At 41.7% G+C, this 27,489-nt stretch overlaps 1 protein-coding gene across 1 annotated transcript in view; it reads left to right on the top strand.

The window, feature by feature from the left end:
* Positions 1 to 27,489, top strand: part of GRID2 (glutamate ionotropic receptor delta type subunit 2) — a 2,545,914-nt gene that overhangs the window by 2,510,278 nt on the left and 8,147 nt on the right. The gene's annotated exons all lie outside the window — the stretch shown is intronic.

Here is a 27,489-nt window from a genome sequence, read left to right as displayed (position 1 = left end):
GCCAGGGTGATGCTATTAGCACTGTATTACATATTATAAGTGTGTCCATTTTGATTCATTACTTTTTGCAGTGGCGCAGATAATGTGCCGGCAGCAAACATCAATTGTTTTACATTGTCTTAAATTTCATATGGTGCTAACTATCTCTGAAATGACACGTAGCTCCACCCAAGCAGTTTGTGTAATACAACCACTGGTCTTGGTTTGGAAGTCACAATATTCAGTTTTTATTATCAGCTCCACAGTATCAACTTGCACTATTGTGTCAAGTTAAGTAGATATGGAGTTTGAACAGTACTCTGCTATATATACCCTTACTTTGACAATGTAGTGGGAGTTGATATTGTGAAGTCAATGTTTGTGCAGGTTGATATTTTTGTCTTCAACATTGGGCCCATAGAACATAAACTAAAGTCTTCATATTTGAAATATTAAGGCAACCCTGGCTGTGAGTTAGGATACTTATGAAATGCATTCTGTGCTCCCTGATCATCTAGGATTATGAGATCCTCTTTACTTAGACTTCTCCCCACATATAACACTGGCATTGTGTAAAATACGCAACCATTTAGGAGTTTTCATGACACTTGTAGACATTTTGCTCTCTTTGTGCAGTTTCCAAATTGCTAAATTAAACTTTGGAAATTTTCCCTTGCAATCCATTACAAATTTTCTATTAGGAAACAAATATTTGGTGTGTTAGTGAGCAAATGAGGGAGGGAAAAGATAAGTGAGGGAACTAGAGAGGGAAAGACAGAGAGAATTGGAGACAAACACAATGAGAGGATGAGAATGGGGGCCATTCAAATAAGGCTATTCAGAAGCCTTTGTTTGATGCATCTACTTTGATAAATATGAATGAAATTTTCCAAAGCAACAGACCACAAAAAGAAGGAACATGAATGGGAATGTGCCGATTATTAAAAATATTTTGCTGCAAATTGAGCCCCCAACAAAACACAGTATGTGCGATTTCTCTCCCTTGTCCCGGCCCAAAAACTTTCACACTATAAGATCTGAGTGGGGACAGAGAGCCCAAATAAGGATTTTAATACAGGTGGAAGTTGCAGAAAATGAATGTGAGTTTGAGTATTTAAGAAGTAGATTGGGAATCTGAATATCAAGATAACAAAGAATGGTAGTTGGGATAGCACAAGGCCTATAAATGAATCCCCACCTTCATTCAAAACTGGGAAACATCTTCGGTACAAGAAAAGGGTTTAGAATGAAATGAACAGGTATACAAAAAACAAAAACTGTGGATGAAACCGTATGCCCTAGAAAGAGGCCTTATAAATTAATATTTTAAGCATTACAACAAACTTTTGAGTATTACCTAAAGAGGGCACTAGAGAACTGAACTAAGGATGTAGAGGTGCCAAGGATCATCTTCACTATCTACTAAAGTCACAATCGGTTGACATTTCATCATCGATCAGCCCTGCACTTGTGTACTAAAAGGAACACCTGCAATGAGAACAGGAATGACCTTACTTTACTGGTGCTCAATCCGAAGCTAATGAGGATATTCCATATTTTGAATATCTGGGTCGATATTTAGATATTATGGATGATCTAATAGCCCCCCCCCCCCTACAATAGACTGTGCAGCAAGCAAAGTGCACAAGTACTGCATTTCTGAAATGTGTCCCAAGAGGTCTATGGAAACAAGGATAACTCAATTAATATGATTGCCCATTTTTGCCTACTCTCCTCATGAGTATATTCAATTCAATTCAAAAGAATGTATTGAGCGTATGGCTACCCAGACGGGCTTCCCAGCACGGAGGTTTTCCAGGCTCAAGTACAATGATCTTAGGCAAACAGATAGGTCTTGAGTTATTTCCTAAAGCTAAGTATATTATTGTTCTGCTTAAAAGTTAAAGGAAAGACATTCTACAGTTTGGGACAAGGTAGGCGAAGGCTTGCCAACCACATCTGCCTTTTTTCACCCTGGAAATGGAGAGATGACTCAGGTTACTAGATCTTACCTCTCTTTTGATATTATAAGGACTGATCAGACAATGAAGAATATGGGGCCTTTATTTGTGCTACGCATGGTGAACCATGCAGATTACTTTAAATTGGATGCTCTTGATTATAGGCATCCAATGTAGAGTGACAAGTGCAGAGGAAGCCATTTGGAATTTGGAAATACCCATAAGGATTCATGTTGCAGCATTCTGATTAACCTGACATTTTTTTGTTACAGAGAGTGGAATGCCCAGATAGGGACAATTCTTGTAGTCAAGGTGGGATAGATAGTATTATACAGTGAAGCACCATTCTCCGGACTGCAACTGGTAGCCAGCTAAACATCTTCCTGAGGGCTCTTAGGAGGGCAAAGTAGCTGGAAGGCCAGCTTCTTCGCTTGAGCTGCCATAGTAAGTCTGCTGTCGAGTATGACACGCAGGCTTTTCATGTCTGGCTTGAGGACAGATGGTCTCCTAAGGGGGAGGGCTAGCTTAGCTGGTTCCAAAGCAACGGATTGTTACTGACCACCGAAACTTCAGTTTTATCACCATTTAACTTGGGACAGCTAGCAGCCACCCAATCTGTGACTTGCTTTAAGCAAAAGTTAAGTTGCTGTGAAATGATACCTGTATTGGGAGTATGGAGAACATGATCTGTGTATTGTCTGCAGAAGACACTCTAGCAGAACCTAAGGAGCAAATGATGTCTGACAGTGGATGAAAGTAAAGGTTGAAACGCGCTGGGCTCAGGGAACAGCCCTGGGAACATCATGCTTTAAGTGATGGGTAGCAGAAAGGAATGAACCCTCGCTGACTTTAAAGCTTCTGTTGTTTAGAAAAGATGAGAGCCATTTTAGTGCATTTCTTGTGATCCCTGCTTCTTCCATTCTACACAGTAGGCTAGGGTAGGAGACCGTGTCAAATGATGCACTAGGGTCAAGCAGAATGAGAGCCACCGAACCACCTTATTCAAGGACCTTTTTAAGCTTCTCTGTGGCCACAAAGAGTGCTGTGTCTGTACATCAACCTGTCTAGAAGCCAGTATAAGTAGGATTTTCGAGATTCCAGCCATACAGACAGGTGGCTATTTGTCGCCTTTTCCAGAATTTTGCTAACTCCAGAGAGGAGGGAGATAGGCTGTTGCTTTCAACTAACTCTTGGTCCAAAGAAGGTTTTCTTAAGTAAAGGTCTATTGATCACATGCTTCCATGCATCTGGCAAACTACTGCTATCAAAAGATAAATTATATATATATAAATCTCAGTAAGTACTGAAAGAATGGCATCCCCTCCTTTCAAAAGGATATCTAGGTGTGGTGGATCCAATGGGGCAAAGGACACACAGATGATGGACAGAATACAGAGCAAAAAAACATTCTCGCCCAGTCAATAGATCTGGGTTAAATCCATTGTTCTTTTGCTCACCATGCCACCCCAGTTTAGAGCTGGCCGTATGCAAATCAGTCTTGACCATGTGCCTCATGGGAACAGTCCAGACCGAACTACCAAGCCAGGTCCTCCCTGGACCAGAAACAAGCATCCTGGGACCGGTTTTGGGGCATCACCCTTCATCAGCCAGGCTAGCTTGAATCCAGTGGCACAGTGAGCCCGGGACCTATGTCTGGGCATACCAGGTGCACATAGGGTGAGAAAGCAAAAGACACACAGATGATTGATGGAATGCAGAGCAAATCAAACATTCTCCCCCAGTCAATAGATCTGTGTTAAATCCATCGTTTTTTTGCTCTTTGCTCACCATGCCACCCTACTTTGGACCAGGCCATATGCAAATCAGTCTTGACCCTGTGCCTCATGGAAACAGCCCAGACCGAATGCCAAGCCAGGTCCCCCCTGGACTGGAAACACGCATCCTGAGAACGGTTTCGGGGCATCACCCCTCATCAGCAAGGCTAGATTAAATCAAGTGGCACAGTGAGGCCGGGACCCATGTCTGGGCATACCCAGCGTACATAGAGCGAGAAAGCAAAAGACACACAGATAATGTAAGGAATGCAGAGCAAAGCAAACATTCTCCCCCAGTCAATAGATCTGGGTTACATCCATTGTTCTTTTGCTCACCATGCCACCCCAGTTTAGACCTGGCCATATACCAACCTGTCGACCCTTGCCTTAAGGGAACAGTCCAGACCGAACTGCCAAGCCAGGGCTTCCCTGGACCGGAAACAAGCATCATGGGATCGGTTTCAGGGCATCCCCCCTCATCAGTCAGGATAGCTCAAATCCAGTGGCACAGTGAGCCCAGGACCCACATCTGGGTATACCCGGCGCACATAGGGCAGGAAGCAAAAGACACACAGATGAGGGATGGAATGCAGAGCAAATCAAACATTCTCCCCCAGGCAATAGATCTGGGTTAAATCCATTGTTCTTTTGCTCACCATGCCACCCTAGTTTAGACTTGGCCATGTGCAAATCAGTCCTGACCCTGTGCCTCATGGAAACAGTCTAGACCGAACTGCCATGCAGGGTCCTCCCTGGACTGGAAACAAGCATCCTGGCAACGGTTTGGGGCATCACCCCCATCAGCAAGGCTAGCTTGAATCAGGTGGCACAGTGAGGCCCGGACCCACATCTGGGCATACCCAGCGCACATAGGGCGAGAAAGCAAAAGACACACAGATGATGGACGGAATGCAGAGCAAATCAAACATTCTCCCACAATCAATAGATCTGGGTTACATCAATTGTTCTTTTGCTCACCATGCCACCCCAGTTTAGACCTGGCCATATACCAACCAGTCTTGACCCTGTGCCTTATGGGAACAGTCCAGACCGAACTGCCGAGCCAGGGCTTCCCTGAACCGGAAACAAGCATCCTGGGACCGGTTTCAGAGAATCACCCCTCATCAGCCAGCCTAGCTTGAATCCAGTGAGGCCCAGGACCCACATCTGGGTATACCCGGCGTACATAGAGCGAGAAAGCAAAGGACACACAGATGATAGACGGAATGCAGATCAAATCAAACATTCTCCCACAGTCGATAGATCTGGGTTAAATCTTTAATTCCTTTGATCACCATGCCACCCCAGTTTAGACCTGGTCATATGAAAATCAGTCTTGAACTGTGCCTCATGGGAACAGTCCAGACTGAACTGCTAAGCCAGGTCCTCCCTGGACCGGAATGCAATGGGGAGCCTGATTTCACAGCTTTTGCTATGGTTAAGCTTTCCTTCTTACTAACCTGTGGGATTGCGGAAAGTTAAACTTTTGGACTGTCGGCTGAGACCTTTTTATTGATCGGGTTCTTGTTATTCGAAGCACCAACAAGTGTGTTGTAAATAAGCCTTACTTTCCCATGGACGTAATTGGCTAATAACTCACAACAGGCCTCGTCTCAGAGGGAAGAAGGCCTGCACCTGAGATAGCCGGCTTGAAAAAAGAATTGCCAATTTTATAGAGTTCCTTTGAGGACTTAGAGGATTTATCGATCCTTTCATCAAAATCATCCATCCGGGCTTTCCTAACAGCATGTAGATACTTTTTTAATGCTTTTTGCATATAAGTTGGCAAGTTTCACCATAACTTACCCTCCACTTCCTTTTCCTTCTTTTACATTCTCTCTTTAATTCAGTGAATTCTGCACAAAACCACTGGGCTTTTGCCTGCAGTCTGGAAGTCTTAGAGGAATCAACTCATCTAGGAAGACGTTTACCCAGTACTTTAATGCTAAATACTATGTAGAGACATCACCAGATAGATCAGGCACTGAATTATGTAAGGCCATATTTTCAAGAATACTCATTGATAACATTTAAGTATATCAGCCCCAATAATATCCTTCATCAACATCATCATAACATTTGGTTAAGTACTAAAACCAGATTATGCACCCTAATGCCGAAATACAAGAAGAAGTAGTAAGAGATCAAAAAAGTGTGTCTTACACAAGCATATCCATGTTAGCAGATCCCAAGGATCCAGGAGATTGTTTGGCAAGTTATTCTAAAGTTTTGTGATATGAAATTAAAATATCCCTCATGTTCAGGCCCTCTTAACGGTCAAAGGAGTAAGAAGGTGTTGTCTTTAGCTTAGTTCCCTATTTGGGGAGTTACTCTTTATCTTGTTGCTGAGATGTATTCTAACCATAAAGTGACTTGTGCATCTGGAGTGAACACATTACAGTAGATTATAATCTTAGCTAGACATTATTGAACACTTCAAAGAACTGGGAGTAGTATTTGGTAGCTGCTGCAGAAGCTGTTTTCTGGATCACTTATAGTTTTTGCATTTATTTGCCATGGTCCATACAAACAAATGTTGCAATCGGTGAGTTACGATCCACTTATGGTGCAGTCTATTGTGGTTCTATGTTCTTCCACCAGAAATTGTCCATGTTCTAGCTAAAAATTAAATATAATGAGGTAAAGAAACCACTGCATTCAGTTGATTTTCCGCTGACAGCACTGCATCAAAGATTAGTCCTGTTACCTTTTCTAAAGTTCTTCGCAATTTTATTCGCCTAGCAGAAGTAGCTATTTTTAAATTGAGATTACGTCAGTTTTTATCTGCTGTTGGATTTTCATATACACATGCTGAGTAAATTCAACGTCATCATTTAATAAGCAATTTAATAAACAATATTATATTTGGCTTTCATTGACACTGATATAAATACTGATGAGATTTGGACAAGAAGTCAGCAAGTAATACGGCATGTAAGTTAAATACTAATGGGCAGAGGAATATATATTGTCCTACTTCAGAGGAAACTAACAAATGTACATGTGTACATTTTGCGAAGTTATATACCCGAAGTTCTTTTACTAAGAAATCATTCAAAGACACTCAAAGCACTTTAGACACCACTACAAACTTGCCGATTCTTGATAACAAGGTGGATGGACCAGGATGCTCATTGATGTTGATAGTTAAATGCAGCATCATAATCAACAAAGCTGTTCCACCGTAATTTAGAATTAATGCCAAAGGAAAGAGCGAAATGTTCTAAATGTTGTTAAAGAAAATCAATAAAAATATATATAAAAAAAAATAAAAAAAATAAAGGAACACTATTTACACTTAGCTTGCTGAACAGCTGAATATAAGTTTCCTATCTATTGTGTTTCAGTTATTTGTGTTGTTATTTGTTACAATCCATTTGTTAAAATAATAAGGCGATCCCGCACACTGTTAGTTAATACCATTCCCTAATGGTGCCCTAAGTCTTGCACATACATCCTTTAAAGAGTTAGTGTAGAAAGGGCTGGATTTCTTTGCCTAATTGGTTTAAAACCACATTACCATTTTAAAAGCATTACATGACATTTCATGCACTTCTATTGCTGTTTAGATATAGCCTTCTCCGTAGCTATCATCAATAAAAGACTCTTGGAAATTGGCCTATAATTATTGTGGGTGCTTGGGACTATAGTCAAATTCTTTGAGAGAGGTGGGAGCCATGCTTGATTGAGGGATTCTGGTAAAGAGTCCATCCTAAGAGTGACATGAATACAATTAGTAAGGAATGATACCGTAGTATTGCACACTTGATATCGCGCTACAAATATTACTTACAAAATATCAACAAAGTAAGTATAGGCAGGTAAGTACCTGCGGTGTGGGATAGACCTAGTAAGGTGTGATAAAAAAATATTACTTTACATTAAAAACAAACATAGAAATGTACTAGAAAAAGCAAAGCTTAAAGTGATGTTTAAGTTAGGTATGGTTATAATATCTTACTTTACATTAAAATAAGCCTTGGGGAATTCACTGAAAAAATATAGGTTAAAGTGATGATATAGTTAGATGAAAATGTTAGTAAAAACGTTTAACCTAAAAACACACTGAAATTCACCAGTTATAGTTAAGTTAAGTAACTATAACTTGCACCTTCGCCATGCGCTTCTTCTTATATATTACATCACTCATGATTTGTTATATGACATCACTGATAACAACAATGCGATATCTGAAATGACATCATGAATGACAACCTTAGGCATGGATGTGCCATATATTGACATGTTGACTCACTGACAAATCCAATAGACTTGTATTGTATATTGATATTGTCACCATTTGACAAATCCAATAGGCTCACATTCATATAATGAATGATGTGGTGATTTTTTGCCAACGCCAATATGATTTCACTGTGTATTGATGTGTTCACTCCTTGACAAAGCCAAAAGGCGTGCTTTTGTATATACTGATGTGGCGACTCCTTAACAAAGCCAATAGGCTTGCCTTGTATATTGATGCAGTCACACCTTGACCAAACAAATAGGTAGATGTAGACCTGTTGACAAAGCCAGTAGACCTGCCTTATTTTAAATCATACCCTTTATATTGTTGAGGTTGAGTGCATGGCCTGACCACCACTGGTCAGTAACATTATAGTCAAGTATGATAGTAAGATCATACTTTGGGTTAAAATACCTCAGAAATATAATGAAAAAATCAAAGGTTAAAGTGACTCTATAGTTAGGTAGGTTAATATCTTATTTTACGTTAAAAAAACTTCAGACATTCTCTGACAAAACCAAAGGTCTAAGTGGCATTATAGTAAGGGGTGGTAATAATTTGTTACTTTATGTTAAAAAAATATTAGATATTCACTGAGAAAATCAACCGTTATAGTTAGGTCTAGAAATAATTTCTTACTTTTCCTTAAAGAAAGATGAGAAATTCACAAAAAACATAAAGAAACACACTGAAATTCACCAGTTGTAGTTTACTGAGCTAACAAAGCTAACCATATCTTGTTCCCCCGCCATGCACTGCTTGTGACCTCATATATTATATCACTCATGACATTTAAATGACATAATTGATTATATCACTGATGACTAGTAGAGGCTTGCCCAATTAATGAGGTTTGGGGTTTCTAAAGAGAGTGGGCTCTAAACACACTCTGCGCACTGAGAGCGAACTTTGCTTAGTAGCAGCTGGCCCACCTAATGGGGTTTGGGAATCTGGACAGAGTGGGCTCTACACAGAGTATATGCACTGAGCGCTGACTGTGTGGTGTAGATGTTTGTCTCTTCCACATGCAGGGGCATCCAACCCCCACACCTTCTCGCCATTCATGACGTATGGCCAACAACCCTCCAATAGTGGTCCAAAGGAACCACATGGAGAGTTACGTTGGCTCTTATGTAACTCCTGTGGGACTGTGATGAACCTGCAATTCAATTTTAGTATTTTGTCCCCTGACGGGTTCGTCTCATGAGCTAGGGGGTCAAAGTATACCTACACTTCCCCTTCTATATGCTTTTATATGACATTTAATGATTTGGGGACCGCAACATTAAGTCCTGTACTGGTATGGCAGCCACAACATTTTTCTTCATGTTGTGGGCCCCAATCACATTGCTCAGTCTTGCGGGACTCCTGTGGGCCCGATAAATCTGAATTAAGTTTTATTGGCAGTACATCTTGTAAATTACCAAACTGCTGTGCAGAAGGGTCGGAGCAGGGGTGGAGTAAGGATGTGGCATCCTAGGATTGGACAGAGGGGGCTACCTTCTACCTATTTAAAAACCCTTGCACATGAGAGAGACTTATGAGAACCATCTGGGCCTTCAGAAGTAAATCTGGAGAAATGCCCAACTGGAAGACAGAAGACTCCTGACTCCTGCAGAGATGGACTTTAGGAGATTTGCACTTCAGCCGGGACCAGGGGGTTTTGATTCCCTAGGGCCAGTGTTGCTGGCCCACTTACACCTTCAGGGAATAGTAGATGGATGGACCTGCTGGGTGTGACCCTGGAGTATTCCTGTGTATCTCCTGCCAATTAGCCATGTCAGAGTGTGCCCTCTGAAGTATGGGGGCCCTGACTTCTGCTGACCCAGTGATCTGCAGGAGATGAACGAGTACATCGGACCTGGAGGGTGCAGAAAGGCAGAGCTCTCTGCATTTGGATCCTGGAGGTACTGTTGAAAAAGACGCCAGGTTCAGGACAAGGGCCTGGTGCACAAACAGGAAGCAGAAACTGTGTGATGAGGAAGAGCAGTAAAAATCAGGCTCTGCAAAGATTGCAAAAGTTAAAAGACAGGAGGCCTGAAAGTGGCTAGAGTTAGCCACAGGAACAAAACAAAAACTTTCCTCATGTGAATACGCTCCTGTGGTCTTTACCAGTTGGGCCAAGAATGCCCCTAATAAGCTGTTGCAAGGGGTTTTCAATTTGCAGCTTTGATTTCTGTGGTAATCCAACCAGGGCAGGGTTATCACCAATGCATAGCCAAGTGTTCTGGGGATTGCCAGAAGGGCTGTAGCCCCCTTAATGTTTTTCTAATATTATCCTAGTTTTTTTTTTATTGATGCCCCGCAAGAAGTTTGTTTTTTAGTGTTTTATGAACTGGAGCTTTTATCAAACAGGCTCTAGCATTCTGGTATTTCCTGTTGGTGGATCCTAAAGCTGCTTTGAAGCATGGATAAAATGTATAAACAAGATTCATGCACACAGTTTAGTAAAAAGACTCATCCATTTCCTGGCTTACATTAAGGACTATAGTACATTGCTTGAATAGCACTGTATATCATGCCCTGTCACAACTAAGTCAGTTCTTTACTTGACAGACAATTTAGCAGGAAGGATATTGCAGAGGTTCTTAGATCTCCACTGGTCTGCATCAAGTGCATTCTCACAGACCAGGAGAGGATCCTGGGTTTGCAGTTCGAAGACAATATTTGTAGCATCTCCCTAATCCTCTGGTTAGAAATAATTGACCCAGTAAATCATTGTCATCTTAAGGATTGTGGTGGGTCAGGTCAAGTCATATTTTGGGGGACTGAGTACAGAATACATTTTAATTGTATTACCCCATTCTCGCTAAATGAAGTCAGCATGATGCCAAACAATACTAAATTGTATGTTAAACTTAAACAGGTTCACACAACACTGTTGAAATATGTCTTGCCCAGGACCCTAAACATTCTTACTATGACATCGTATAGAGAAACAGAGTCAGAGGAAGAGGTAGGCAGGGAGAGAAAGATGATTAGATAGACAAATAGAATGAGAACAGATCAAATAGAGATACATTTCTCTTTCCCAAGAGGCCCCTTGAAAGGTGGGGTCCCTGGGCAATTTCCCACTCTACTCATGCCTTAAAAAAACCCTCTTCCATAAATGGGAGACGAACCAGAAAGAACGTTCGGGCAGGTTGAAGCGCCAACTTTGATAGCTCCAAAACAGTTTGACATGTCCTACAGGAAACCACTATATTGAGTTTTCATTTATGATAGAAATGTCATTTTTCTTTGAAATATAGACAAGTTAGGGCAACCAGTGAGAAAATTATAATGTTGAACACATACAATTGAATGTAAGCATTACACTTTTAAATGTTAGCAAAATCTGTGGGAGGGGGTCCGGTTTTAAGCAATGCATAGTATGTGAGTCAAGTGAGAGTGCACATATGAGATGGTGCAAAAGCAAAGTTAAAATCATATAGGTGAAAAATGTACGTACGATAAGAAAGAAATTAAGTGAAAAAAATGAAAAGCGATGACATCACTGAGACAGATTCACAAAGATGTTGGCAAATATTTATAAACTGAATATTTGCTCTGCCTTCACACTATGCATATTTCAATTGCATTAGAAACCTGTGCATTTTGGAGAGCTGCATTTGCGGAACAGTGTTTCACAGCCGACCCTGTAATAAAGATGCAGGGTCCAGGTCCACATGACTTTTCCTTACATTTACACATCTCCCAGCATCGTGCATTTTTTCCTTTGCATATATGCATATTGACTTAGAATTCACTAACGGACTTCTTCACATTTGGTAATTGCTAGACCTACACACTTGTCATATATTCAATTAGTCCATGATCAGATAATAGTTGCTACTGCCCATTTACTTTTGGGAATATTGCCCAGTCCTTCTGCATGTGTTGTTATCTGTCCCAATGAATATGGTACAATGCAGATGCAAGTGAAAGGTTCATTGACAAGACAAAAGAATACATTCAAGTGAGAGGTTTGCAAGTCAGATGTACTCTGCCTTGGTAAATGGATACATTCAAATTATACCTTTGCAAGTGAAAGGCACACTGACAGGGCAAATGGATACATTCAAATTAGACCTTTGCTAGTGAAAGGCATACTGACAGGACAAGTAGATACATTCAAGATGGACCTTTGCTAGTGAAAGGCACACCAACAGGATAAATGGATACATTCAAGATAGACCTTGACAAGTGAAAGGGACACAGACAGGACAAATGGATACATTCAAGTTAGACCTTTTCAAGTGAAAGGCACACCAACAGGACAAATGGATACACTCAAGTTAGACCTTTTCAAGCGGAAAGGCACACCGACAGGACAAATGGATACATTCACGTTAGTCCTTTGCAAGCGAAAGACACACTGACAATGGATACACACAAGTTAGACCTTTGCAAGTGAAAGGCACACTGACAGGACAAATGGATATTCAAGTTAGACCTTTTCAAGTGAAATGCACACGGACAGGACAAACGGATTCATTCAAATAAGATCTTTTCAATCGAAAAGGCACACTGACAGGACAAATGGATTCATTCAAGTTAGACCTTTTCAAGTGAAAGGCACATGGACAGGACAAACGGATACATTAGAATTAGATCTTTTCAAGCGAAAAGACACACTGACAGGACAAATGGATACATTTAAGTTAGACCTTTTCAAGCGAAAAAGCACACCAACAGGACAAATGGATACATTCAAATTAGTCCTTTGCAAGTGGATGGCACACCAACAGGACAAATGGATACATTCAAGTTAGTCCTTTGCAAGCGAAAGACACACTGACAGGACAAATGGATACACGCAAGTTAGACGTTTGCAAGTGAAAGGCACACTGTCAGGATAAATGGATTCATTCAAGTTAGACCTTTTTAAGTGAAAGGCATACCGACAGGACAAATGGATATATTCAAGCTAGTTCTGTGCAAGTGAAAGGCACACCAACAGGACAAATGGATACATTCAAGTTAGTCCTTTGCAAGTGAAAGGCACACTGACAGTACAAGTAGGTAAATTCAAGTTAGACCTTTGCAAGCGAAAGGCACACCGACAGGACCAACAGATACATTCAAGTTAGACCTTTGCAAGTGAAATGCACACTGTCAAGACAAATGGATACATTCAAGTTAGACGTTTTCAAGTGAAAGGCACACCGACAGGACAAATGGATACATTCACGTTAGTCCTTTGCAAGCGAAAGGCACACCAACAGGACAAATGGATACATTCAAGTTAGACCCTTGCAAGTGAAAAGCACATCGACAGGACAAATGGATCCATTGAAGTTAGGTCTTTGTAAGGGAAAGGTACAGCAACAAGACAGAATCAAACATTCAAGGCAGAACTTTGCAAATGAAGGACACACTAAGGCAAAATAAAATGTTTAATATAGAGCTTTAGGGAAAAATGAATTGTCATGTAAAACATGGATGGATGTACCTTAGATTTATGCAATTCTAGATTTCTCAAGAAGGGGTTACTGATTCCAGGATACTACATTTAAGAAGTGTAAACACAATGAATAAGACTAGGGAGGGACATAACGTGGGAAAGAGAAGGCTATGTGTTTCTTATAAGCAGAGTGGAAAGCGTGCGAGAGAGTGAACAATGAGGCAGATACTAATGAGCATTGGAGGGTTGTTTAATGAATAAACACCACATTGATTTATAGGTTTGGCGAGTCATGTAGACAACAGCATGTTTGCATTTTGTAAAAACCATGTTGCCATATTTCCAGCTATTTTTAAAGATGCCACAGAAAGAATGAAAGCCCTTTGGAAGTAATTAGCTTAGTAGCACCATCATCACAGAATTCTGGCTTTTGCTCTACCATTGACCTCCTGTGTGTTCACTGATAATTAGTGTGTCTCAAAATAGAAAGTAGTCTCCGGATCAGTGACATGTCCCTGACCTGAAAGTGAACATCATTCATCTCCACTTCTTTGCATGTCCTCAGCGGAGACCCGTGCTTTCACTGGCAGCACAGAGTATGTTTTATACTCATATTCAACTAGGGCATAAGATCAGTGATATAGAGGTCACTGTACCGCTCGCTAGCTGTTCTGTTTTGTTATCACAGCTCACTCTCAAAACATGTACACTTGTTGAATATGTGAAAATGTGGTGTTATTGAGTCAAATCTCAAGTAATGCCCTACAACCAGCCAAACCTGCAGCCCAGCACTTCGCTCATGGTGCAATAAAGCGCGCTTTTACCTCAAGCTGCACGGGACAAACTGTGGCATTCTTGGCTTTCCTGGTGGAAACTACGTGTCCCAGGTAACAACAAGAGCAAGGAGCAGGCCCTCAAAACAGCTGCACCTGCAGCCCAGCACTTCAATCACGGCGCTATAAACCACGATGTTAACTCATGCTGGGTGAGGCGCACACCGGCTGCGCCCAGGTCAACAGTGGGCCAGTCAGAACCCTGAGGGGGCTGGGCCCAACATCTTGGCTCGAGCATTTGGACATACAAGGAATTGTTATCTAGGTAACACAACTGCAGGTATGGTCCTCTTAATCATGAGTTGGGGTGTTTGATGTTCCCAAGTTTACCAGAAGACTGAGTTATTGGGGGTGCGTATTGCACTTTTTGATAGTGGCGCATTGCAATTAACATTTCAATAGTGATCAGTCTCATAAAATGACTTCCCTCAACTTGCACCATGGGTAAACGAAAGGCCTTAGACGAAGCTCAGGGAATCACCAAACACCCCAATAGTTCTACTATGCCTAATGTTTGCACTCTTAAAGAGATAGACCTCTTCATAGAGGAAGTCAAATTTCGGATTAGCACACATTCACTTACTCAAACTGAGCCCTGGCCTATTGCACTAAACAAAAATGATATTAAACCCCATGCTAACCCAGGAACTATCCCTAAAAAGATCACGCGGAAACCCCATGATAAAGCAAGGTTAACACCTAAGCATAGGAAGGAAGCCCATACTATGTCAAGCTACTTTAAAGGTCAATCTAGAAGCATTTAAAGGTCAATCTAGAAGCAAAGGCAGATCTACCACCCCTTCTGCTCCAAGGCACCCCTGTCTCACAGCCCCTAAACGACCCAAGTCAGCAACTCACTTCTTTCTCCATTCCCTGCAGTAATCGCTTTACCCCTCTTTTTTTTGTTTAAACCTTTTTTTATTAGCATTTTCATATTTCCAAACGTCATGACCAGTGCATTAGCATCCTGTGCGGCAACAACAAAGTTATGCAGTTCAGCATACAATCCAGCTTATTAACAGGTAAGTTCACCAATGAGGTATTGGTGATAGTTCTCGGAGGATTGCCCTTGCAATGACTGTGGCAGTACCATGTCAGACATTGTGACATATTACATCTTAGCTATACTAGCCATGATACATTACTCAATCAAACTGTGGGCGTGGGGTACAACAAAATGAGGACAAAGTAACCAAAGGAGGGATAGGGTAGTCGCCTGAGACCCGCTGCCACATGTCTTAAAGGGGGGGGGGCAGCCTTGCTAAGGCTGAATGACAGCATCTCTGTAATGTGGAATCACATGTAAGTAAGTGAGGCCAGTTCTGTGTGCGTGTACTACCAACTGCTAAGCGCAGAGTTCTTGATCTTGTTCCCTGTCTTGGGGCCCCTCCTCCGTGACAGTAGCTATGTCCTGCTAACTCAACACCATAGCGTCCCAGTGATCGCTATACCCCTGTTGCTGTACAGACTCATGCTTTGAAGAGCAGAGGGTTGGAATACACGCCATCCTTTCCCCCGGGAGGCATATCGCATCTTTGTCAGCCAATCAAAGATCTTGGGGGACCTTAAAACAATGGTATCATGCCTGTCCACCACACTTAATTGATTATTTATTAATGTATCTCATCCCGCTGACCACAGCATACGCAGCTCACACTCTTTGAGAAAGCAGCTCTTGACTTGGAAACAAAGGCCTGCTGAGACTAGTAATACAGTAGTATCCCATGTTTCCATCCAAGCGACTCCCCTTGTAGAAACATCTGGAGGAACTAGTGGACCAGCACATCCCAATGAGCATAGATCTGCATGAACTAAAAGTTCTTGCCAGACACTTGTCTATCCCAGAACCAGTTGCATGAGGAGTCTGGCTTTCTAAAGCACCCCCCCCCCCCACGGTCTACACATAAAAATCTACTTGGGGTTCCCAATTCCAGCAGCTCCATAATTCTGAATAATGACCCCAAACATGTGCATCCCATGATAAATTAAGGCGAGGATGCATTAATAAATAAAACCATTCATTGGATTCACCAGGGAAGAGGCTGCCATTCACTCATACAGGAGGGCATTCTTGAAGCTGAAATGCTCCCACACTGGGCACCAAGCTTGATAGTATACAATTAATTCTTGGTAAGAGGAATTAGTTGACAACTTAGTGGCCTCTGAAGTTTAAACCTCTTCCTTGTTCAAAACTTACATTTGACTCAAATATAGACGTCCGGTGCACAGCTGTCAAATCAATCTGTTTGGCCCTTTGATGGATCTCTCACACAGGATATAGACTGACAACCACTGCTCTCCAACCCTGACCAGCCCCTCTATCCCATGAGAAGCATGGTGTATTTCTATCCCCAAATGCTCTAAGCGCTTTACATGATGACACGTTCTCAGGCAATCCAACAGGCCTACCCGACAACCATGATTGCCGGGCCCTGTTGCCCATCTCCATCCCTGACTAAAACCATGGTGTTCATAATCTCCTGGAATGTCTCTGGTCTCAGATCAATGGCCGCATTTCCCTACTGGAATAACAGTGGATTTGTTCAATATTTGTCTGTTCCAGGAGACCTGGTACATGGATCTCATCTACAAACCTTGTTACGTAAACTTTTCAAATCCTGATTCATGCGTTCTTGGATGTTGCCCATCAAGAGGGCCAACAATGTGGATTAGACCAGACCTAGATTGTAAATTTGACAAACTTCACATCGAATGTCATTCTCCTACTGGTTGATTATTTCACTAGCATTGATATATATAGTGTCTGTGCGACAGTGATCATGGGGGGTCCTACGGTCCATTTTTTTCATGAACTTGGAAGATTATCTGGAAAAGAACCAGAGCCACTCATATTTGATAATACAGGGGACTTTAACATCACCTTTGAGACCCTGGACACTGAGGATGTCAACTTAGCTATGGAGGAGGATGAGCTGTGGGGCATTTGAAGATTAGAATTGCCTGCCATAAAAAGATGGACTGACGTTGCTTAACAGCTCAAGGCATTTCTTTGGAGCTGTGGCTCAAAGCAATTAATGGACTTTCCAAATTGGACAGGAATGGGGTCAATACTAATAATAATTTGCTAACACTCTAGTCATATAGATTATATAATATTAGACCTAAGACTCTGGCCACTCCTCAGGGCCTTGATCATTAATGAGACGTTGGAGAGTAACTGTAATGCCCTCTGTCTTACTATTGAGTCTTTCTGTGTTAAAATGGTTGTCAACTCACACGGCGCGGTAACTACCAGGGACATACAATCATCTAATGATGTGCATTGTATCAAATGGTCTCAGGTAGTTGACTACCCTGACATTTGGTCTGGCCATCAGTAAGAATTCATCATTCTGTTTAGTAGAAATGTCCGCACGGTTTCATGCACAGTGGATCATGAGTCAATCACCGATTCACATGACTTTCAAAAAATATCACATTTTCCAGTTCCTGCATCACCTGTTCGCAGATGCTCCTCTGGGCTTAAAAACGAGTTCATTAAGGAGTGCCGATGAACACATACCCTATTGATTACGGTGATAAAAATTAAGGTTACACTGCATGTCCATTCAGTGAGGAAGCTCTATAAACTTACTCAGACTCGGGCAAAAAAAGAATGGGAAGCTGAGAAGTGGCAAGAACCTAAAGCTTCCTGCTCTGTCATGGACGCTGTTAAATGTTGATCCCTGGTCAAGTCAGGTGGAGATATGCAAGCGCCCCCTACCCATAATCACTTCCCTCCCTCTACCTGGGTGGACCATTTTTCACACTTTCACTATGAGGGTCACACTCCTTATGCAGCGGAAGATTAATTAAGTTACCCAATTGCATTCTGCTCCCTAACTTCGGTTGTGATGTTTTTTTAGCCATATGATGTATCCCTCACCCTAGAAGCTGTCACCAGAGGTAGAGCACCAGACACAATGGTATACCCGCTGATACATTGTTGCAGGGCAGAGCAAACTGGTCTAGGTATATATATTAATTCTGGCAAATGCTGTTGCAGGTGGAGCCCCTATCCCGGATTCCAGGAAGGGTGCTGAATTTATCCCTATCTACTAAAAAGGAGATAGTAAGCCTGTAGTTCCCAGGCAAACATCTAACTTGATAGACTGCATCCCAAAAAGTTTCTCACATCTTGTTTTGGCCAAAATACAGTAATGGACTACTTAAAACTACATCCTATCATCCTGCCAAACGGGCGTTTGTAGAAGAATAAGCACCATTGACCAGGTCTTTCGCTTCTTGCTTTTATACTGGAGGGAAATGGTAATCTGCAAAGGCAGCATGCTTGTTGCCTTTGATGATCTCAAATCGGCCTTCGATCTAGTCCCCCGCAAGAAGCTGTGGATGGCTCTTTGCGAACTGGGCTTGCCTCCAGACCTGTTAACTTTATTAATATGTCTGCACGAAGGCAATTATGCCCAAGTTCGAATGGGTGACCAGGGAGAACTCACTGACCAGTTTTCAAATGACAAAGGCATTCATCAAGGCTATGTGTTGGGCCCCCACTTTATTTTCATCATTTCCTAATGACATTGTTCTTTTCCTTTTTCATTTCCCTACTGATGCCCCCACTTTGGCTGGCACAAAAACACCCATACTGTTGTTTGTGGATGACGCTGTTGATCTTGAAAACACCTGGCGGTCTACAGTGCACGCTCCTCCACTGTGAGGAGTTCTTCAGAGAGTGAGGCCTCAAGTTTAATGCAGCGAAGAGAAAGTATATGTTGTTTTAACACTATAGATCGTACAAGGGAGGAGTAATGCTGGGGGACAAGCAACTCGTAAGGGCAAGTTTTCTTAACTATTTGGGCATTACCCTGTCCTTGACAGTGTCAGGTAAAGTTCGAGTGGACACAATGGGGTCTATTATAATGTCGGTTGAATCGCCACCGCCCGCATGGTGGTAGCGATCCTCCCAATATTATCTCCCACCCGCCTCCCATTCCCCCACCATATTATGTTGGCTGGGGTACCACGGCAGACGTGAATACCGTCCGCCGCTTTTCCGCCGAGTCGACCGGGTGGAAAAGGGTTGAATATGGTGGTGGTGTCTGCTAGACACCGCCATCCATATTAGAATGTATGCAGGAAGCAGCCTTTCTGTGGCGGCTTTGCCGCCATGGAAAGGCATGCGTTTTTCAAAGTTGGGGGCCCGTTGCGGGCCCCCAGGATGTTGGGGGACACATGGGGGTACCTATGTAACTCCCCTGCATTTGCATGCCACAGCGTGGCAGGCACCGTGCAGTGCCTGCCATGGTGCTGCTGACTGGACCGCTCGCCGCAATGTAAAAAATGCAGGATGCGCCCGCCTGTGTGGGTGGCACATCGTAATTGTATATGCGGGAGACCACACACATAGCAGGCAGTCCCATTTCACGATGCGATAGTGGGTGGACTTTGTACTCCCGCCATTGTAATGGACCCCAATGTCTCTTGAGAATAGGCAGATTTCTGGTGCCCTAATGAAAGAGCATAGTCGTTTATTTGGTAACCCAAATGGTCCAGTTTTACAGAGCTACAATGCTAATTGCTTTGGATTGAGTTTTATATGGCTCAGAAATCTGAGGGTTTTATAATACCTCTTCTTTAATAAAATCAGAGAACCAGTTCCTGGTTACCCTGGCTCGCCTTCCCCCCACCCCGTACTTTGCTACTAGATATGGGTATGAAGTTGCCTGCCACTAAAGTTGGGCTGTGGCCATTACTATTCTGTAGAAGGCTATGGTCTACACCAGAATTAGTGGATGTCATATATGGCAACAGATCCAATAAATTGAGTGTCTTCAGCATGTCAAAAAGCTACTATTTGATATAGGAACGAGGAACAAACTTTGGTAAAATGTTATGTTATGTTAATGGTTTTTATACCGCGCACAGCTGCCCCAGCAAAGGGGCGTCCTGGCGCCAAGAAAGGTAAACACAACATCACAAAATGCAGCAGAGTCAGTTAATTTTATTAAAAAGAAAAGTTTTGATGACACGTCTGAACCTGGTTAAATCTTCCAAAGCACGGATATCATTAGGGAGAGCGTTCCAAAGCTTAGCGGCTACTACTCGGAAGGAGCGGCCTCCAATCCTGCTCAGCAAAAAGCGAGGAACAACAGCCAAATTCTGGCCCATCGATCTCAAAGAGCGAGAGGGGACATATGGGGTCAGAAGGTTCATGAGAATAGGTGGAGCCATGCCCTTCAAAATTTTAAAGGCCAGGCAGAGCACCTTAAACTCAATCCGCCGAGCAACAGGCAACCAATGGAGTGTTTGCAATGCTCTGGACACTGAGCAACGTTTGGGCAGCCCAAATATCGCTCTTGCGGCGGCATTCTGCACTCGTTGTAGCCGCAGAAGTTCAGCCTTGTTCGTGCCTGCTAGCAGAGCACTGGCATAATCTATCCTGGATAGTACCGAGGCCTGGACCACAAGCTGTCTAGTGGGGGCATCGAAGAATTTAAGCACCGGCCTGATGCCCCTAATAATGCCAAAACAAGAGGCAGCCACCCTTGCCAACCCACCCCCATCAGCTGAATTGCTGAAAAATATTATTGACTATGGACTTCCCAATGTGAGGCACGAACAGTGGTGAGTTCAACCTTGACTCGAAGGTTCCTAGAATTTAAAGGCTGTAGCTCTTTGGAACCCTGTTGGGACACTATCATTGTACCACTAGATAGGAAACTATTTTCAGTTTAGGGCTGAAAACCTTTACCAGCTAATAGGATTCAGGTGTGGCTGTCTTGTGTCCTGTCTGTAACAGCCCTGTAGAAACTGTTCCTCATTCCCCGTTTGCTTGCTCTGGTTATGTTGGCCCTCGTTTGAAATGGATCAAACCTCTCTGTAAGCTGCTGGGGGCCAGAAGCATTTGTACTGCACTTAAATTCCTAAGATCTGACCCCGGCCATTAAATGCATGTTCTGTAGCCAAGTTTGTTGGTTGGATGTGGGTGTTAAGAGTCAGGATGTACACTCCAAGTGTGACTACTGACACACTTGATGTGTAATGAAACTGTTTGGATTCAATTCAGGAGTCCTTTCACAGCCCTGTTTCATCAACAGTAATCAAAGTACTAAGCAATATAAATAATTTGCTCAGCCTTCATCTTGAGGTCTAATTACAGTATTGTTTTACACATAGCAACTAGAGCATCATATGTAGTGACTTGAGCAGGATGTTGAACCCTCATCAGCGTAACAATTGGCCCTCTTGCTAGTTGATGTGCTCCTTTGGCCCCTTTTTAGATTCAATTTATGTGTGTGTTGGTCATAGCCTTTTTTTATTGTAATTAATTGTTCATTACGGTTGTTTTTTAGCAACGTTTTTGGAGTATCTTTTGAGGAAATAGGATGGCTCTCATACGAGGAAGGCCTGCTACCAATTTGATATGTTATAATAATTTTTAAATATAGTGTAGTTTTTCATTGTAACATTGCTTTTTATGGCACGAGTTGTCGAAATAAAGCTTATTGATTGATTGATTAAGGACCACAATGTACTCTGGCGCTGTCTCATGGGAAATTTTCATGCAAGGGTATACCTTACATAAAAAGTCACAAGGAACTAGCACAACATTTTCTACTCAATCTGTCTCCACAAGTGAAAACTAAGCAAAAACAATTCCAAGGTTTAATTTCGCCAGCTTGTAGCCTTAAGAAAGGCCCCACTTGATGTCATAGAAGCATTTTATACCAATCCAAAGAGGTTATATCTCCTTTCATTTGGCCAGTACAGTTCCATTTCCCATGAGATGAGCTTCAGGCATGGTTTTATCTATAGCTCAACTGATGTTAAATAGCCAATCAGGGAAACCATTTCCGACACACAAATAGAAGCGTGAACTTGTTTTAACAGGCATAAAAGGCTGGGAAATTTGCACAGTGATGGCCTGCTCCAAGGTTTTTATGTTGTAACCATGTGTAATGTTAACCCCCGACCCCTCCAGCTAAGTAGTTTTCAGGATTCTATTCTCCCATCCTCCACAAAAATAAGCTGATTTCAATGCAGACACCTTTACACCATGGTGCAAGTTTGCCTGCGTTGACACAAGACAGCAATTTGAGCACCAGTGCAGTAAAAGAGGACAGGAATGCGCCGTATCTCATAGATGCAGCACATTCCTGCCCTTTTCTTTTGATGTAGGGCAACTCTGCAGGAAGGCTTGTGGCACTGCCCTACGCCAAAAATGAATAAATGAGGACTTCAGTTCCTTTACTTGCATTCCTCATAGGCACTGTCCACACCAGCATGCAAAAAAGTAGGATATTGTTCAATGTATCAAGCTATCAAATGTGCAGTACTTTTTTTTTCGAGATTCACTCACACTTTTTAGCAACATTCTGCATCTTCTGACACATCCTTAACTATGGATCATATTTACTAAACCATTTTTCCAAAGATACAGAATAGGGGAAACTATTTGATACATCAAACCCTGTACTGTTTAGATCCTTGGGAAATTTTGGAGATATACTGCTAATCCGTGGGTAATCAGTGTTATAAATCAGCCTAAAACAGCTTTATCACAAGCTGCGAGACTATACACACACTAAAATTTTGAAAATCTCAATATCTGCCTTTCTTATCCAATAACAAGAAATAGATGTGAACTTATCTAATCAACCTGACTTTGTCTTTTTCCATATATTTAATGAATTGTTTTCTCATTTTCGAGACCCACAGGCAGGGAATGCATATCGTAAAACACTTTTATTATTATATTAATTTGATTTATTTTAGTAGTTGTAGGTCAATATCATTTACCATGTTAATGATTTTTCCTGTCATTTCTCCTCTCCAAACCCCAAATATGTAGAAGACAATAGGCCTTGAAAGCCCAAACCACTTTCTGTCACAACATTTCAAGGCAGGGCATGTGAATTCTCTAAATTTAGAACTTTTTCCAAACGTCTGAAAGCCTATTACTATTTAGGTCAGAGCACTGTTGAGAAGAAAAACATTAGACAAGATGATTTAGTAGCAATGAGTTCACACGCTAACAAAGGAAAACAGCCATGCACCCATTTACTCTGGTCCTCATTTTGCATATAATGTATCAGCTTTTTAAATGTAACCATCTCTTTATCAATTATATTTTAAATTGGAAAAATGATGACCAGTAAAAACTAAGGGGCATATTTACAAACCCCTTTCGACTTTTAGTGACGTTCCTCTGGTGACAGGGGCTTCGCCTTATTTACAAGGTGGTGTTAGGCCACTTCGCGTGGCTTAACGCCGCCATGTAAACAAGAAACCCTTTCACCCTATACTTAGCGTGAAAATGGTGGGCAATGGGTGTTGCAATGGACCTTCGACCACAACACCCATTGATTTTGACGCTCCCCCTATTTACAAGGTTGACGTAAATAGGAGGCAGCGCCAACATTAAGACCAGGGAAAACATGGTCTTAGCATGGCAAAAGTAGGAGAAATGTATTTTCTCCTTGTTTTTGCTGTTTCTTTGTGTGCTGCATTGTGCATCACACATAGAAACAGCAAAACGCCATGAATGATTGTTTCTGTGCAGGAAAGTTTCCCTTCCTGCACATAAACAATCATTCCCTCAACGCAGGCTCCCTTGCACTATGATGCATGGGGGGCCTGCGTTGGGGCTATGCAGCTTAATTTAACACCAGCACAGGGAGAAATGCAGGGGTGCGCCATATTTTTGTAAATACGGCGCATCCCTTTGCTTTTAAAGGGATGGAGTGCGGCGTTAGCTATTTTGGAGCTAACACGCGCTCTACCACTTTATTGCAAATATTCCCCTCAGATTGTTTATGTGTGGTAACACAGAACAGAGGAAGACGATCTTGTAGAATTATTTTTCTACCTGGACCTTATTTTTACTACACGTTTTAGGCTCTAAAATAAGACACTACACTTTAAGTTTCAGTTTCAATCTCAGAATCTATTTTCTTCTTAGAATATGCATGTTGTCTTATCAGATAAATAATATGATTTGTCTTCAGGGAGGTCTAGACTAGGGGTGAGCTAAGTTACAACGTATTTTTTTCTTAACCAATTTGGCAAATTTATATGGAAAACCTTTGGACGTTTGCAGATAGGCTTTGTTGCATTTGGGTGGCAAATTGTAACTTATATGACAATTCACAACACAAACTGAAAAACTTCTGCATGCATTTCTCTTAGTACATAGTTCCTCACCGAAAGGTAAAGTTGTAAAGAAAAAATCAGCATGCAATGTTATTCTTGACTGTATTTGATCAGAGAATAGTATCTCACAGTGCAGAGTTCAACCAAAACGATTTAACTTTGCACACTTTGGTGATGATAACAAGCAGAAATCTCATTAATACCTTCACCAAACAAAAGAAAAGAAAATACATCATGCCCCTAGCCTGGAAGCACATCATAGTCACAGCAAAAGAAAAATGTGCTTCTGTACATATGACATGCAAAATAACATATTTTCTAAACATGCTTCCCTTGTTCCACTAAACATCCAGGGAGCATCTATAGACAACAATCCAGACTTCCTTCTGTATCGCAAAAGTCTAAACCATATCAAAATCCAAGTGCAATGTCCAGGGTAACCATTGTTAAAATCAGTTTGCCAGATAATTCGACATTATAAGAGACAACTTCTTCTGGTCATGCATGTTAATTTTACAAATATTGATTTTCAGATGTGCTAGTCAATCTAGTTCACTTGAAATGTGCCAGGATTACAACTTCCAGAACACAAGAGGATGATAGAGGAAAGTCCAAGGCTGTAGAATGGCACTACTGATAACATGGGGTCAGGTGCTAAATATATTCCTAGCATTAATCCTCAACTTCCCATGCTAGCCCATGTCACACACAACTCAGAGAACTCCACTGGCTCCTGATACACAAGCATGCACACTTTAAACTCCTCACCCACACCTACAAAGCACCCAATAGCAGAGGCCCTGCCTACCTCAATAACTGCATTAATTTCCACCAACCTTTCAGACACCTCTCTCCTGTCGGTCTCTCACTAGCACACACCCCACACATACACAGACGCAGAGCAGAGGGGGGCACCTTCTCAAACCTGGCTCCAGAAGCTTAGAACGACTTCCCACAACACACCAGAACCTCCTTCTCTGTTCTTGACTTTCACAAGAAGCTGAAGACCTGGCTCTTCAAGTAAGCCCTCTAGGGCTGGTCTCACACACTGGCTACAGAGCACCTGGGTACCCTCAGGTGTGATCGGAACTCTAAAAAAATACCAATAAAATAATACAGAGAGGAGGTGGAGAGGATGTAGCCTTACGGCTAGAGGGTTCGACCTCAAAGTTGGAGAACCGGGTTCGATGCTCAACATCCTGTGATTCTAGGGAAATCACTTAATCTCCCCGTGCCTAACAAAAGTGAAAATGTCCATCTGAAACTAAACTGGTGCTCATTTAAAGCGCTCTAATACCCGACTCAGGTCTAGAAAACTAAAAAAAAAAAAACATTCATTGTACACACAAATGCATGGTTTAATGCGTTTTAATTATTCTCGGAACTCCCCCCCCCCCCCCCCCCCCCCCATGAACATTAATTTTTCTTCTAAACATTTTTTACCACAAATGATTATCCTGCACATAATCTGCAAAAGTAGGAGCGATTGGGTTAGGATCCAATGCTTTTAGTACTCGGGTATGTTTCTTGATTAGTTTGAGAAGATCAGATTTGTGACCACCCAGAAAGTTATACCTTCATTGTTAGTAGCCTCATTTGCATTGCATGTCATTGGTCACTCCTCTGACATTATCCTGAGAATATTCACTTTTGCAACCCCATGTCCTTTAATTGTCATTGTATGAGGTATGTACAGGTTGTATACTTAATGCCCACACAAAATACACTAAGGCATGTTTTTTGAACCACCTGCTCTTTCTGCATACTAAAATGCAAACTATTCTAGTAATTTAAAGGTGGGTTGAGAAAGTTATCTTTTTGTTTTTTTTACATATGATGTCTCATAGTGCTCCTGAAAACCATATTAGAAGGGCAATGCAATGAACCATTTTCTCCAACAAAGAGCGGAGATTTTGCATACATCACCATTCATACAACAGTTTGGGCCATTGGAATTCTGAAGCAGAAGGGTTGACTACATTGTCCATCAAATATTGTGGTGTAATGACACACATTTTGTTATAGTATTACTTTATTATTTTGACATAATTACACTTGACCACTGTCTGGGCAATGCTTTCACCTTATATGTATCACATTTGCACACAAATACAGCAATAAGCAGCTGAGAGGGGAATATCTGTGAAGGGGCATCCACCGTACAGGAGTGCATATCACTGCATTTATAGTAACTTTTGATCCGTTTGAGCTAGAAACAACTTTTTTGTGAAAATCTGCAAATGGTGAATCATGTGGCAAATCCATAATCATGCAGAAAACACCACTGAAATACAGATTTTGCTGCACAGATACAAAGAGAAATAAGCCTCTAAGGATAGCTTTTGTGCGAGAAGATAGCACTTTCTGCACAATAACTATTCTGACCTTAACCCATTTGTGCTAGGGTCCATACTACACCATTGCAAGGAGGGAGCAGAATTGACCCATATCGTTATAAATATGGCGCAGTTCTGCTTTCTCCCTTTCATGCAATGCAGCAGAGCAATTTCCCTTGCTGTGTTGCATGCCATAAAAAATCCTAGTAAATCCAGGCCTTAACCCACTAAACTTAAATAAAGCAGTGCATGCCAAGGCTAAGAAATCGGCAATGTGAATTTCTAAAACAGCCTACATTTGTAAAACCTCAAAAAAATAGTGAATGGGCCCAAAAATATTTCTTAGAAGCCTGCCAAAGCTGTCAAATGTTGGGGCTGCTAAATACCAATGCTGTGTAGTCATGCTGGTACACCTAACCATGCATCTTTCTTTAGACATCCTACATTTCCATTGTATTTGTCTCACCATTCCATTGTCTGTTATCTCAACTGTCATCCTTTGTCAATGTTTTCTTTTTTTTTAAATTCTTTCTGCTTTCTCTATCTTCTGCCTTTCTCTCTTCTACTCTTGATCAAAAGCTGATGATGAAAAATAAGTCTTGGAGTCACCAAACGGGAGTGCTGTTGCTCCCCATCTGCAAACACCAACACTACTTAAGCACTGTTTTCAATAATGTTCATCACATGGAGATCAAATTCATTAAAGTATTCAATATAAGTCATAATTGTTTGGATTGTGTCTGGCATACTTCAAAAATATTGGTTTGTATTAAAAAGGTAGAAATATGATGTTGAGTCGATGAAGGCAATGTTAAGTCTTACACCCTGCTGAAGAGCCAGTTCCTCCTAGAAATATAAATATA

This window comes from Lissotriton helveticus, chromosome 2_1 (genome assembly GCF_964261635.1).
Source record: "Lissotriton helveticus chromosome 2_1, aLisHel1.1, whole genome shotgun sequence".
In the NCBI taxonomy this organism is placed as follows: Eukaryota; Metazoa; Chordata; class Amphibia; order Caudata; family Salamandridae; genus Lissotriton; species Lissotriton helveticus.
The sequence above is the reverse complement of the archived record's forward strand: the minus strand, read 5'-3'. Positions and strand labels throughout refer to the sequence as shown.